At 40.2% G+C, this 15,244-nt stretch overlaps 1 long non-coding RNA gene across 1 annotated transcript; it reads right to left on the reverse strand.

The window, feature by feature from the left end:
• Positions 1 to 13,167: 13,167 nt before the first annotated feature.
• Positions 13,168 to 14,736, reverse strand: LOC121805020. Its single transcript, XR_006051241.1, has 2 exons — positions 14,115 to 14,736; positions 13,168 to 13,471 (listed from the first exon to the last, which is right to left on the reverse strand). It is a non-coding gene; the product is annotated as an uncharacterized LOC121805020 (long non-coding RNA).
• Positions 14,737 to 15,244: the final 508 nt, after the last annotated feature.

The following is a 15,244-nucleotide window of genomic DNA, read 5'->3' on the forward strand; positions in this document are numbered from 1 at the left end:
AAAGATTTCAGATATTTTTGAAATCTAAATATTTACTACTCTACTTATATCACTTTTGTATATAATATTTACAATGGTTTTGAATGTATATAATAATTACAATAGTTTTATATTTTAAAATGAATAATACATATTTGCACGCTATAGTACATGTTTATATTTCATTAACGAAGCTAGTGCTACTTAAATATTAATATAATATTATTTATTTTATTATTAAAAATAAAATATAATATTAAATATAAAATTTATTAATATTTAATATTTAAATTCCACCCCGCCATTTCCGAGTTCTGGATCCACCACTGTCTGGATCACTCGGACACTACACCAGCTTCAATTTTATTTTATGAGGAATGTATTTGTATACATGTAGTAAAAAAATTTACAGTTGGGTACTATTTAATTAAAATTTAGATTAAAATTAAATTAATGTAGGGTTGGATATTATTTAGGTTTAAAATGAAAATAAAATAAATGACCTAAAATGATGATTTATAAACTCTCATTAAGATTACTATTATCTTCATCTTCAAAAGAACTTATGTGGACATCTTGTACGACTCAATCGGAGTCCGTAAACAAAGTTGTTGCCTTTTCACAAAACATGTCGGTCATCGAGCAAAACAAGCAGACCGCAGTTAATGTTCGCGAACCAAGTGGTCTACTGACTTGCACCATCGAGAACAAAAGCCTCCTAGCATCCCGCTGAGCTGGTCTAACCAACCCAGGGGTGATCTGACTTTCTCAACGACCCCTAAAGAGTTTTTTTTTGGATATTTCCGTCCCTTTAAAACCAATCTCTTCCCACTACATAAATACTTAACAAAATTCAAATTTTATCATATTTCAATCTTCTTCACATTATAAATTGACCCCTTTGGCTCATTTTTGTGATCTAAGCTACAAAATTATCATGCACGTCATCTTGGAAAGTCCACCTCTCTTTGTAGAGCCAGAGATAGATATAAATATGTTGGGATCCACTCACAGAAGATTGAAGTCGTTCTATATCTCATCCATTAGAAGATTCATCCACTTTAGTATTTTTGTTTAGAATTTTTTCTCAAAGAATGGATTGCATAACAAAAATTGTGCATTTAAATTAACTGACAAATTAGAATCTATCTAGGTGATTACGTATATTTACTCATTTTAGTGTTTATACATAGATCACATGAAATAGCACATTTAATTAACACAAAGCAAAATAAGTGAAACTAAAGGGATAATCGATATGGCTCGCACCTTCTTTATGTGTCGTGTCTGTATTCGACCTTAGCTTTGTCGACATATTCCCAGACTCATATTCTCCATTTTGGGTGGACAAATATAGAAGAAATATTAAAATTTGAGCTAGATATAGAGACAAAAAACTAAGAGAAAGAGAGCAGCGGAAAATCGGTTCTTCCTCTGCTGTAGGGGGCATCAATTTCGGAGCCTAGAATTAAGGTTTTGTTCTTCTTTAGTCTCCTTTTAATAGAGTCAAAGTGGGCTAGTGATAAGGCTCATTTCATGCATCGGTTATGGGGTTAAATTATGTGAATTCCATGGACTAACACACGTTTTTAAGCTTAGGTGCGTAGAGAATCTGCCAGGCTAAGGAAACAGATGAAAAATCAATCAGGCAGGAAATAAAGGGAAATCGAAATGAAGAATGCTGGTTCGCAACCTGACGGGAGATGGAGGAAGCAATGGCAGAAGTAGCAGCGAAGCAAAGCATCTTTTAAAGGATTTCTAGGAGGGGGAAAATTGACAAATCAGCAAAGAAGATACACTAGAAATCCGAGCCTCAGCTATAGATAGAGACACAACATGAAGAGAGGCATCATTCATCAATCATTCTAGCTTTTGCTCGTAGCTCACTTCACACACGTTCTGTCACAACCGCCCTTTCTAGGGTCAATAAATGTGGTAGGTCGCGACCAAAGGGACTTTATGAAAGGAAAATTTTCTAGGGTTTCAATAAAGAGTTTGACCAAAATATTTAATATTCAATAACGAGGGAAAATCAGAGTAAACTCTTAACATTTGAATCTGAAGTCAACAATTATCAAAACTAGTAGTCCAAGAATGGAAGAGGGTTCAGTAACATAATTGAGGAAGAAACAGTCATAATTCAGCGGAAGCATTCAAGAGCACGAGTGATGCCATGTATGAAGACACGACGCCCCTCGGAGTTCAAAATAAATCCAACGAGACTTCAATTTAAGCTCAACACCACCCAGCTCGTCATCGCTCAACCTGCACATAGGGAAAACACATGCAGGGCTGAGTACTATAAAATACTCAGTGGACTTATGCCGAAAACAAGTTATTAAAAATATTTATATCTTATCATGCCATTGTTAGGTAACCATCGGGGTTTTAGCTTTTGAAAGGCCCGTGGCACCAAAATATTCCATTGTTCAAAAATCACGACTGCGCAGTCATTTTCCCATAGACGTCAACCATATCTGCTCATACATGACTTGGAATGTGGCCACAAACCAAGTCACTAGACCGGCCAACCCGTACGCTGGCACACGGTCTACCATAGGTGTACACTAATCCAAGTAGGGTTTGCGGCCCTACAAGGACCCGAATTCGATTTAAATAATAATGGCAAGGCCATTTCAGATAGGCGCGTTAAAACCAAAATTTTGGCATGATAACATGTTCACATTTCATTCCCATCGATAAAATAGTTAGGACATTGTCCTTATTTAAAAGAAAGCCCACCTTGAGTGCTTAATCCGAAATTATTTTCTTTCCCTTGCGATCACGATTCCCTTGCGAGATATCACCTTTAGAATTTACATAACACATAAATCAACACACTTTCAAATTAAATTAATAAGATGCATGCATCCTATGTCTCCAATTATTTTGCGAAAAGATAAAATGAACCACGAGGATGTAATTAGCTCGATTCTATTCACCAACAATTTGTCCAACAACAGAAACAGAAACAGAAACAGAAACTTCCAAGCCAAGCCCAAAGACTTAAATAGGTACGGCCACTTCCAAAAATTTAAAAGAACTAGCCTGAACTTTAATTAAACAATCCACATCCCTTTTACAAAACAAAAAAAGAATTTAATAAAGAATAAAAAGTATACTCCCATTCCCAACACAGTACACTTCCATTTTAAATCAAACATTAACCAAGAATTAAAATATTCCCATTCCAACAAAAGCTGCCGGCCCTCTCTCTCGTTCAATTTCGTTCAAAGTTCTTCCAAGAATACGCCCAAATTTCTCAAATTTGAAACACTCAAATTGGAGATTTCAAAAGCACACACACCAATTGGATATGAGAGCAACGGATGAAGGGCTTCTTCACTCGAGTTTGGTTCTGATTGCTAACGGAGAGGTTCAGTAAGTTGGTTAAAAAGGAACTTGAGAAAGAGAGAAGGCAAGTTCTTGCAATTACCTTTGTTCAACAGAAAGCTAGAAGGGTAGACGGGTTGAATTCTCTTCATCGGCTCATCTTCTTCTCTCTAGCCTTCTCTGAGACTTGTTTGTTAGGTTGAAGAAAGTGAAGCATGTTGTATATAGGAGGGAGGCGGACTGAAATTTGGAGTAGGGCTTAGAGTAACTGCCTTGCAGTGAGGGTGAGTAATTTGGGTTATTGATTTCCAATCGATTCGGAATTTAAGGATGATTGGTGCTTCATTTTTGGAGAAATTAGAAGATTATTGAAGAGTGGAGGAAAAACCTTGTGAAGTTTATTATTGTGTATATTTGATTTCATAATTTAATTTGAGATTTAATTGCTAATTTTATTTGGTAAAAATTAATTTGCAAATTGGGAGGAATAAACACGGTAGAGAGAGAGAGGAGATCTGTGCCGAGATCCTTTATTTTCTTGGAACCCTTTTTTTTTATTTAAATTGTGTAGCCCACAATTTATTTTTCCACAAGATTGCACTTGTTTTATTTATTTAATCTATTGTACTCACACGGAATTGGGTCCAAAAATATTCCTCACGGAAAGGATTTATTTAAAACCAACTGTGATTTCATTATTACCATTTCGAGCTCATAATTCAAGTTATCAAATATTCAAAAAAATAAAAAAAATTCACCCATCATCAATTATTCAAATAGCCATGTCACATCATCAACAAAGTTGACTCGGTCAACGCACAGTCAAAACTTCAACTCAAAACTAGGTCACAACAATATCAAATAACTAAAATTACTCGCCAATTAATCCACAGATTTCACGACATTAAAAGCATTAAATGCAAAAATTTAGGGTTCGTGAATTAGGGTTCAAAAATAGGGCGTTACACGTTCTCTGTGCGCACTTAGCATATACGGGGTAAAAATTCTGGGAATTCGTGGCAGTCTAGTTTAGTTCTGTGGTGTAACACCGTCCTTGCGAATGGCGAAGATACAACTATTTACTTTCTGTCGTTTTGAGCCGAGACTTCATCGTTTTGGAAGCTCAACGTTTAATATTTTCGTGTTGAACCTTAATTTCGTGGCTATGGAATGTTTCTGTTTTCTGTTCAGCTTTTTCTGACGTTTGATTGTTGGTTTGTACTGTTTTGGATGTTTTTCGCAAATTGATGTTTGATTTGGAGTTGAGATCGGGTTGATCAGAGTTGATTTATTGTTGAATCGGTTGAATCTAAATTGAGGAGTATGGATCTGACATATCGGAGTTGGTTTTTATCGATCTAAGTTGAATTGAAGTTTGGAGTTGTGGATCTGAGACGTGATATTCTGAATTTGCATGGTTATGGATGCTTACTATTGTTTTCTTATTTTGCTCGGCCTAGCAGTTTTGTTCTAGTAGTTTTGTGCTTAATTGTAATCTTAGAAGTCGGATATGAGATTGCTCTGTTTTCTTATATTTGATGTTTTGTTTTCGTTTATGTATGCTTGGGTCGTTGATGAAGATGAAGTTAGAAGTCTAATTTGCCATTGGTCGTTGTTTACTTTTTGCAGCTTTTCTGTCATCGTAGCTTGAAAGGAAAAAATGGTCCCCACTGCATGTTTATATATTGTTTACCTATTTTCAGAAACCAGTTTGCTTGACCAAGTTGTTTAGTTGTCTCATTCCTTTAGTTAACTTCATTTCCGTCAATCATGTATGCGTACGTACTCTTACATGTTTCCTAGGTCTAATAGATAGATTAGTCACATTTCAATTCCCCTGAGTCTAGTAGTTAAACAAGTCTTAACCCATGAGTTGCGTGGCAGCAGCCAATGATGGGGTTTGGTGCCCATTGCACAGTGGAAGACTTGTACAAAACAAATAAATCAGACATGGATCTATTTGACCGATTATGCGATTAATCAATTCACATGTTAAACAAATAAGTGCATGCTAGAACGCAAATAATTCATGCTCAAAGAAAGTAAATCCTAAAACATGAATTCTATGGTTTAGAGTTACCGATTTGATTATTCAAAGAATCGTCGATTTCTTGCGCCTTCTCCACGTGATGATCTTCAATACTAGACCACGGATCTTCTAACTAGTTCCCGAACTGTATCTCGATATCAGGGTGGGCTGATCTTATGAATATACTAGAACTCGAATAAAGAAGACAGAACTTTCTCACGGAAGAGAGCTGAAAAACTCACGGAGGAGAAAAACAATAAAAAAATCATCCCCTACTCTTTTTAGGAGTGGATGAAATTTTTCATCAAAATTTCAGTATTTTCTGTCTCATTTATTCTCCTATTTATATTAAGTTCATATTGGGCCCAGTCAGGGAGGAAGGTGTTGGATATGGGCTCACCCCAATTAGCTTTTTACTAATTAAATTGAACCCACAATTTAATACAAGCTTATATTGGAATATTACGAGCAGCCACTATAGAAGTAATATTGACCTCCCCATCCAAATCCGAAAGTATAAGTAAACCGGGTTTCCGTTATGTTTATTATTTATTTCCCGCGCTTAAGATATAAATGTCTATTAATTAATTAAAGTCTGCTATGGACTTAATTAATTAATATCTTATTAATTCCAAGAGTGGACTTAGCAAGAAACACTTATTTATTATTCATTGAATAATTAAATTCCAACTGGCCAGTTTTCCGAATAACAAAACCTTGTTCGAGCTCCTTTTGAGGACATTATCAAACGAGACTCACCTCGCGTACGATTCAACATAACAACAATCCTAGCACCGCTAGATATTAATCACCACTACCCAATATATCAGGATTATTGGGTTGCAAAAAACCCGCACCATTTGGTAAGTCAAAGTAGTGCATAACCAACACCGTATGCTCAATGCAAATGTATGTAGATTGAGAAATAGTTATTTATCAAGACCAAGTCTTTCAGTAGATAGCATAAAGACATGTTTTGATGTTAGATTCGTTTACTGCTATACCACACCAACGTCATCTTATATCAGTAAGGCTTTGAAATATGCGGACTGACATTGCAACCTTTCACGATAGGTAGCCAAGCCTATCTACGTTGTGAAATTCTTCTTTCTCTTTTGCAAATCATTGCGTAGAACTGACCGTGTTACCTTAAAGTGGACGTCGCCCACAACCGGTCTACTAAGCAAAGGACTTAGGATTTGTTTACTTCTTATACATTTAAATGTTTATAAAACATCTTATAAATGCACAAGCAAACACAATGTAATAATAATACTGATTCTATTCGTGCGAAACTGCTCTAATAATACTGAATCGGCTAAAAAGTGGATTGTAGAGTTTTTGCATACAAAAGCAAGATTCTATTCTCGCGAACTTGCTCGAAACATGCTTTTCAGTATACCAACCCTAACAGCCAACCCCTTCCAAATCCTTTGGACACTTGCAAATCACTTCCATCTCTGTGGGATCGATACTTACGACCCTATACTAGGCAATAGTAAATGGGTTAAGGTTTTGATAGTGATTGAGAGTATCCAAACGACATAGTCAGATAGTTTAGGAATTTCCTAGGCCTAGCAGTTGAGTGAATCCTCTGGAGTCAAGACAAATGTCTTATCAGTGATGCCACACTATTATGGGCGGCCGATTGAGTGTCCGTATGAGTTTCTACATGAATTTTGCAGAGAAGGAATGGAGGCATTTGTAGTGGACGACATTTCACTACTAATGCCTAACTCTCTCCAGTAGACAGGTAAAAAGGGTTGACTGCGCACTCATGGGAAGTCAGCTTGATCAAGCGACAAAGACTTAATCAATTAAACTGATCAAGTGACATCCTAAGAGAGCCTGGTCAATGTCTTAAGTAGCTAGTGTAAATAGTTTTTATATTAAGTTTATTTTCTTATTAAAAATCGAAAGAAAGGAAGGGAACTGATCAAGTAGAGCTAATTAAGTTTTCATCAAGAATTAATTATCCACTTGATCAAAGAAATTTGAAATTAAATAATGGTACAGTGATTGAGTTGAGCAGGGCAGGTGATGAAAGGACGTGTGCAGTCACTGAAAGAGTGTCAGGAAGCACCAACAATCACAATGGGAGGACACCTTGGAGAGAGGGACGAAGCGTATCAGAGAAGCTAAGCAAGCTGGCATTCTGAAAAGGCGCACCCATACGGAAGGAGTTGCAGGATTCTGAACAGCCGTAAGGATCTCAACAGTCGCGATATCATTATAAAAGGCAGATTTCAGATCAGTAGACCACTTTTACCCAAGCCGCCTACAATTCATTCCTTTTGCTCTCTTCAAAAAAATTCTACCAGAGTTAAAAATTTTTCCGAAACATCATCGCCTTCGTCAAGACATCCCCACATTACCAGTAATAATGATTCTTGAACAAATCCCAACTTCATCTTCGTCCTCCAGTTTCCATGCCGCGAGTGATAAACAAGAAATCTCCCCTCAGGCCCAAATCGAAAACCCTAGCCCACCTACACCGACCACCGCTCCATTACCCGAGGTGGACGAAGAAGCTCAATGGCGTTTGACCAAAGTCCTTCGGAGTATGCCGTCCGATTTAGATCCCGCGACTGCTTCCGCAATCTTAAAGGACTGACTGGGAATTTCCCGGTCAAAAGATCGAGCCACGACCTCCACACCGCTAAATCTTCCATCTCCCCAAACACAAGCCCCCTGTCGCACTCCTGAACCTACGCATTTCGTTCCCTTGGTACCTTACAGAGGGGACGATTCTGAAGAAGAAGGAGCGGCGCAGCACACTAGCGCCCCGGCCGAAGAAGCGCCAACTGTACCGCCACCGCATACAGAAGAAACGGCTGCTCCCAACATTCCGACACCACCCAGCGGCGGAAGCTCCAACTCACCCACTCTTCTCGAGCCAACACGACCAATTGAGGTTGTGAACATCGAATACGATTCCACGGAGGACCTTCCACCTCCCCCTCGCGAAATATTTCAACAATGGGAGGCGGAATGGACCTTCATTCCTCAAGCAGAGGATGAGTCGGTTCCGGAGCAGGAGGAGGAACTGCTACACCGCCTGGCGTGCAGTATGGAAGCCAACAGGCTGGTGAGGGCAGTGGAGGCCCGAGTGGCAAACATGCAGAGGGCAGAGGAAGGACAGAAGGAAAGGCTCCGTGTGGCGCGGCAGTTGTTGAATGAGCCGGACAAACCAGAAAACCAAGAAGCCGTTGGGGCGATAAACAAGGAGGCCTGAGCGGCCGAAAACGAAAGGAAGGCTGTTGAGGACAGCCACCAACAAGCTAAGAAGAAAAGGAAGGGGAAGGAAATTGTTACTCATCCCCCGAAGAGGATGCGCCACCCCGTCACTCAGGACATTACATTGTTATTGCTGACCAGCGTACCCCTTCAAAAGAAGGAGGTGGGGGCAGTGACGCAGAGGATAGGGAGCTCCGGTTGGCCCGAACATCCCGCAGTCAACAGGGAAGACTTGCATCGCCCTCCGTTGCGGAATATACCAAACAAACTGTGGTGCTGACCACGGACCTCCTCCGGCAGATGCTGGTATTTGAAGATCCCAAGTGGAATAAAGAGGTCTAACAGAGGGTAACGGACACAAAGAAGCTCAAGGCAGGCAAGAGACTTCACCAGCCCTCCCTGGAGGCTATCCGGGTTGAGGAGAAATTTACTCAGTATATTACTGGGATTGGTTTTGAATGGCTGCTAGAGATCGAGGATACCTTCGTGCCCACAGACCTGGCCAAAGAGTTATTCACTTCTTTCCGGTTTACCGGGAGTACGCACTTGGAGGCCAAGAGTATTTCTTTCCGGGTGTTCAGGCGCAAACAGAAGATGACCCTGAACGAGTTCTCCGTGCGAATGGGGCAGCATACAGAAGCCCAGGTTGCTAGTGGAGAATGGTTCGGGCACGACATTGGCCTTTCTCAGCGAAAGTCGGACTTTGATCAGCAGGCTGTCTGGCAAGCCTTGTGCAATGGACGTGCCCCCGAGTTTAAAGCTTTTGAGTCCAGAACACGTTGTCACCACAACACGTTGTCAATCATCACTCTGGTCGAGCTCTATTTTATGTGGTGCATGAAGGAGCAAAGGAGGGTGCACCTAGGCTACTGGATTGCTTACTCGATTAGTCAGATTGCCAGTCGCCCTGCTCGCCACCTTAACGTTTGCCACCTTCTCGGAGCCTACCTCAGGCGGAATTGGACCCTAGAATTCCAGGAGGATATGGAGCTTCCTCGTCGCTGTCCAAAATCAGAATTGTTTAACACTGGTTTCTTTGTAAGATTTCATGTGCTTGAAAGGCTGCGCGACGGGAGACTCTGCTTTATCTCAAAGGTTCAGCAGGGCGAGCGGCAAGAGATCGGCAGGCGGAGATAGAGGAGGCCGGACGCGGGAGAAGGAGGATAACGACGGACCAACCGGTAAGCCCCGACAGGCAACCAAGGCAGAGGTTGGAGCTAACAACCGTAGCAGAACCAGAGGAGGTTGCACGCGCTATCAACGAATGGAGGCTCCGCGTGGAGCAGATGCTAACGCAGCTGGTGGAGAATTCGAATGCCCAGCTGGTCGCTCAATCACGGGTCTTGCAAGCTATTCGCCAATTGACCCTCGCTATGCAACCACCACCCTCTACAAGCTCTCCTCCACCTGGGCGCCCGATGTCCTCCAGGCCACCTTCAGCGTCTCCGAGTCAACCCCCCAGGAAACTTTGAAGTACCCCCCAAATCTCCGCTCGTTTTATGTTTACAAACAAATTTTAGTTTATTTTTTGGTCTGTATATACTCATGCTCTTTTGTTCTCTTACACTTAGACCTGGTTTGGGAAGTATGCATGATATTTTTGCTATCTCTGTTTGTCTGCGTTTACCTATTTAAGTTCTGTTTTGATTAGCATGTTGTGATTGTGGCACTATCTCACACTTAGCCCAATGTCTGGTCTAAGTGTGAGAAGTTTTTCTTGTTTGTTAATGTGCCGTTGCCTGTGCCTAACCCTTTTTTCCACTGCATCCAGTCCCTCGAGGACGAGTTCATATGCAGTGGGGAGGGGGGACGGGTTAGTTACAGAAGAATCATACATACTAAAGTTTTTGAGAAAAATACAAGATTTTAGAAAAAATAGGCAATATGCATGAAATTGGATAAGTGGAAGACTTGATTACTTTTTGGGAGAGTTAGAAAAAGGATTCAGTATGCTCACATGTAAAACTTGATTGCAAAAATTTGATCAATTTGAACGACGCAAGTATGATGGAAACGCTCAATTTTTAAACCAACTGTGAAGCCTCTCTATCTGTGAGTTATAAGACAAAAGTAGAACACTTTCTACTATTTTTACAAAAGAAAAATATACAAGAGGCTGAATTTTAATATTGAGATGAAAATTGCACAAGTAGTAAGGACTAAAGGCACTAGGACTTAGCCTTTTGAGCCGTTTTCTTCCTTCGTTCCACAACCCCGCCTCATTAATCAAGGCACCCCTTAGTTAACCACTTTGACCCCAAACACCCTTACCCATTCTTTGAAGCCTTAAGACCAAATTCAAAGTTTCATATCACATGAGGAAGAGGGTCAAAGAGATGAGGTTTGTCAAGGGAAACAAAAGGGGATAGCAATAGTATGGTCGAAATAAAGGGTAGCCGGGTTGATCAAGTTAGAAAATCGGGTTGATCATAAAAAAAATGATGATGAAAAGGTTTGAGAAAAAGAAAGGACAGGAAATAGTTGTAACCTGACCCAGAAAATCATAAGTAAAAAATAGCAAGACGAAAGTTATAAGGCTAAAGGTCTAAATTTGACCGAGAAGGAGCATCAAGAAGAGGAAGAAATAAATATCCCAAATCTGATCCAGTGATTTTTAGTCAATTCTTTGGCTTTTTGACTCATGTGATTTTTCTTTTTAAATTTAAAATTTTAATTTTGAACTTAGAACCTCTAGGACCCTACCCTAATATGTTACTACCCTTGAGCCCCGTTACAACCCAAAACAAAGACCTTAAGGAACTATCTTGTGCAGTCCAATTCAAAGTATTAAATTTGTGGCAACACCGAGTGAACAATTCTAACATCTCTGGTGAGAAATGAGTGACTGAGTGAATCCAACAGTGGTTTTCAAATTGAGCAATCTTGACAAGCTGACACTTTGATCAAGCAAAAGCGAAATAGAATGAACATAAGCTACTGACAAATGGATTGACCTCGACCTCGGGTATGATTGTCGGAAAATTATTCGGTCTAATGCATACATGTGAATACGTTTTTTTTATTTTTAAGTCTTGTTTTTCTTTTCGTACTTGTGAAATAAGTAAACCATGCCTGAAATTTGCCTTATCTTTTTGTTTTCTTTTTCTTTATACTTGAGGACAAGTATGTTTTAAGTGTGAGCAGTTTGATAAGGCTCATTTCATGCATCGATTTAAGGGTAAAATGTATGCTACTTGATCGGTTTATCGCGCAAAATAAGTGTTAAAATGTGCAGAAATGCCACTTGACCAAGGCAGCAAGGCCGAACTGATCAAGCAAGTACAAAAGGCGAAAGATGACCAAGAGTCGGGGGAGTTGATCAAGGGGGAGTAATCAAGCAGTTAAGAAGGGGACCACTGGCTTCTGGAAGAAGGCACGAGAGGGAATGAGCTGGAATTGGCGCACGATTCTGTTAGCAAGGACGACGTTCTAGAAGGGGACACGTGTTGGAATATGAGACGCAAGGACGGAGCTGAGTCACGAATCTGTTACCAAAAAGCGTCGTCATTCTAGAAGAAGCAAAGAAGCAATCAATGAGTCGCTTACTCTCAGAATGAGCGAATATTCCCTGACAAGATCGTTATCCAGCTGGGGGTCTAATCGAGCTTATAAATAGATGATGTGCCACCACAAGAAAGAGGAGAGACTTTACTTTCAGTCTAGTTTAGCTTAGCTTAGTTAACTAGTGTAGTTCAGCTCCCTAGCTTAGTTTAGATCAGTTCTCTAGTTTAGTTTAGATAGCTTAGTTAAAAGTGCGACCGAAGGGAGCGCTGCAGAATACTCATTTCTGTCTGCGTTATCTTATGTTTCCCGCTGAGATTCTTCTCAGTTTTTACCGCTTTCTTAGTTTCCGAAGTGTTAGCTTAGTTTAATTTCACGCTGTACTTAGTTTTTAGTTTAATCGAAGTTATTTTTCATTTACATCCTCGCATTTACTTTTCCGCTGTTACCTGCAATTCACTTGACCCAGTAGTTAAAGTTCCATTGATCAAGCTAGCTAGTTTAATTCTGCCTAGATTAAAAACAGTAGTTAAAAACTCCCAAGTTAAACCATGGCAGCAGCCAACTCCTCCTGTTCACTACTCACACACTCGACACACCAACTTCTCTGTGGGATCGACCCCGAACTTGCCGCTTTACTATTAAAGTTGTGCAAATTGGGAGTTATAAATATTTTCTTGCGTGAGCCGGTTTGAGGATTGATTTGATTAAGTGGCAACGACAATTTGCTAACTGATCCGACCGGTTCGGTTATCTTCCGTATAACTTGATCCAATTCCAATCCGTCGATCTCGAGCACACCAGAACACCACAGGCAGAAAGAGGCCACGTGGGAGTTGGAAAATAAGATGAAGGAGCGTTACCCCGAGCTATTCGAGTAAATCAGCGCAAATTTCAGGATGAAATTTCATTTAAGGAGGGTGGAATGTGACATCCCGAAATTTCGTTCCTTTCTTTCGAGATAAATCAGATTTATTAGCTTAATTAATTTGTCATTTAGAAGGTGTGTGGACGCAGAATTTCCGTTGTAATTTACGACTTTGGAATGAATTGGGTATTGTTGTTGGGAGAAACAAAGTGCAAAGAAATTTTTCAAGGATAAAAGTAAATGAGATACTTTTATTAGAGAAATGTGGTTACACCTTGAGGAAATAGAAATTCAAGATATGGAGATACAAATAGTACATGCTTACATGTGTGAAAGGGACAACACACACCTATACTACACCTTTCATCCTACCAACACTATTAAACAAGTTTTGGAAGATAGCTATTTTAGTGATGAAGCCAAAAAGTTTTAAGAGGAGAATATCTTTCCCTTTCCACACTCTCTCTCTCTAAAAATGCTCCCACAAGGCTCCAAGTTGGAAGCCACATCACACCAAAGGAATCCTGCAATGTAAACACAAATTGGGATTAAAAGTTGTCAATAAAAAGGGCTATGACCCTAAGCTTTCACCAAAGTAGTAGAGTAAATGGTACAACATAGCATCTCCTCTGCCAAAGACCAAGAAAGGACAAGGAGCATGATCTCCCAAATCTTTCCAAAAAAGGGATGAAGATAAAGAGCCAAAAGAAAGCGTGCTTAGTCATAAACCATTAGAGGAGAACTACTGCAAGGGGCACATACATCCACAAATGGCCATGAGATCATCCAATCTGGGATGCCAAAATATATACCAAATGGGCATGGGAAGCCTACTTACAAACTGGAAAATGGGCCAACCTTACAACCCCAAAATAGGAGACTTCCTCCCCAAAATTTCAGGCACAAAATGCCAAATAGTTGAGCTATATAAGAGACCACAGCCTTCGTTCCCTCCCCACTTTTCGGACACCCAAGTTTAACATTATATCTTAGGAAGAGAGCGGCAAGGGGGAGGAGCGATGAGAGGAGTTAGCAGCAAGAAAACAGCAAAGAATTTCCAACCAAGAGGTAACCCCCCTCAACACCCCATTACCCCTTGCATCATGTAGATCAATCACAACACTTAGCCAAGAACTTAGAGCTCAATAAGATGTTTACAACAATAACCTGAGCAAGTAATACATAGGCTTAGCCTCAACATCCATTCTGTCCAGAACCACAACAAAGATGCTGCTGCCATGATAGTAAAAAACATAGAGTTATGAAAACATGACTATATAAAAGAACCGTAGAGCTAACATCAAGAATCATGAAATGTAGCAAGAATAAAGAGAAGTATGCTTTAAATCTCACATCACAACAAGCTCATTCCACTGGATAAGAACCCCCAATGTTTCAAATCAATCATCAATCGAGGACTCCGAAAATTTACAGATTAATTAAAGGAGAGGGGGAAAGGGATTTAGCTTTAGGCCTTCTGGGGACGAGCGTTTGACGATGGAGAACTCTTCGGAGGGAGCCTGGGAGAGCGCATGCAGCAGCGCTGCTTGCCGGCGACGCAGAGGAGCGGCGAACGGCAAGTGACGGTGGAGCTCTGCTCGTCGAATAACCGGGGATGAGGACGGATGGAGGCGCTGCTTCCCGATACCTCAATCTAGAGATTTACAGAATTGAAGTTTGAGAGAGAGCCGGAGGAAGAAAGGCGACGCCTTCCCCCTCAATCGGTAATTCGCCGGAGAAGGGAGAAGCGAGAATTAGGGATTTTGGAGAAGAAGAGGATTGAAGCATTTGGGAGTATAAGTCTTGTACCACTTTAACTAAATTAGTTGGGCCCACTCCACTAATTCTTTTTATGACTTGGACCAAGGTAATTAAATAAGAGAATGGGCTAATCCCAATAAATTGAAAGTCTGGGCCAGAAGTGAAATAAAAGTGAATTATGAAGAATGGGCACGTATAGTTTACAATGTGGACCGAGAATGGTTTATATTTTGGACAAGGATTAAAGTTAGTGTTGGGCCACTTGAATTATCATGGACTAGAATTAATTTAAGGAATTGAGTTGGAGCTTAAGTAATTAATTCCCGAATAATTTATTTAGTTCCCGGAAGTGGGAAAATGTTGAAGTTGGAGAAGTGAATTGGCCGACCGGCGTCGCCCCGCGACGCCATGGGTGGCCTTAAGAAGAATTCAAAGAAAGGAAATAGAAGGGATCTTCCAAGAATCCATATTTTATTAAATAAGAGCACAAATAATTGTGTTAGAGAAAATAGAATTTTTCGGAATTAGTAAATAGA

The sequence above is a fragment of the Salvia splendens genome, chromosome 5 (genome assembly GCF_004379255.2).
Source record: "Salvia splendens isolate huo1 chromosome 5, SspV2, whole genome shotgun sequence".
Classification (NCBI taxonomy): domain Eukaryota; kingdom Viridiplantae; phylum Streptophyta; class Magnoliopsida; order Lamiales; family Lamiaceae; genus Salvia; species Salvia splendens.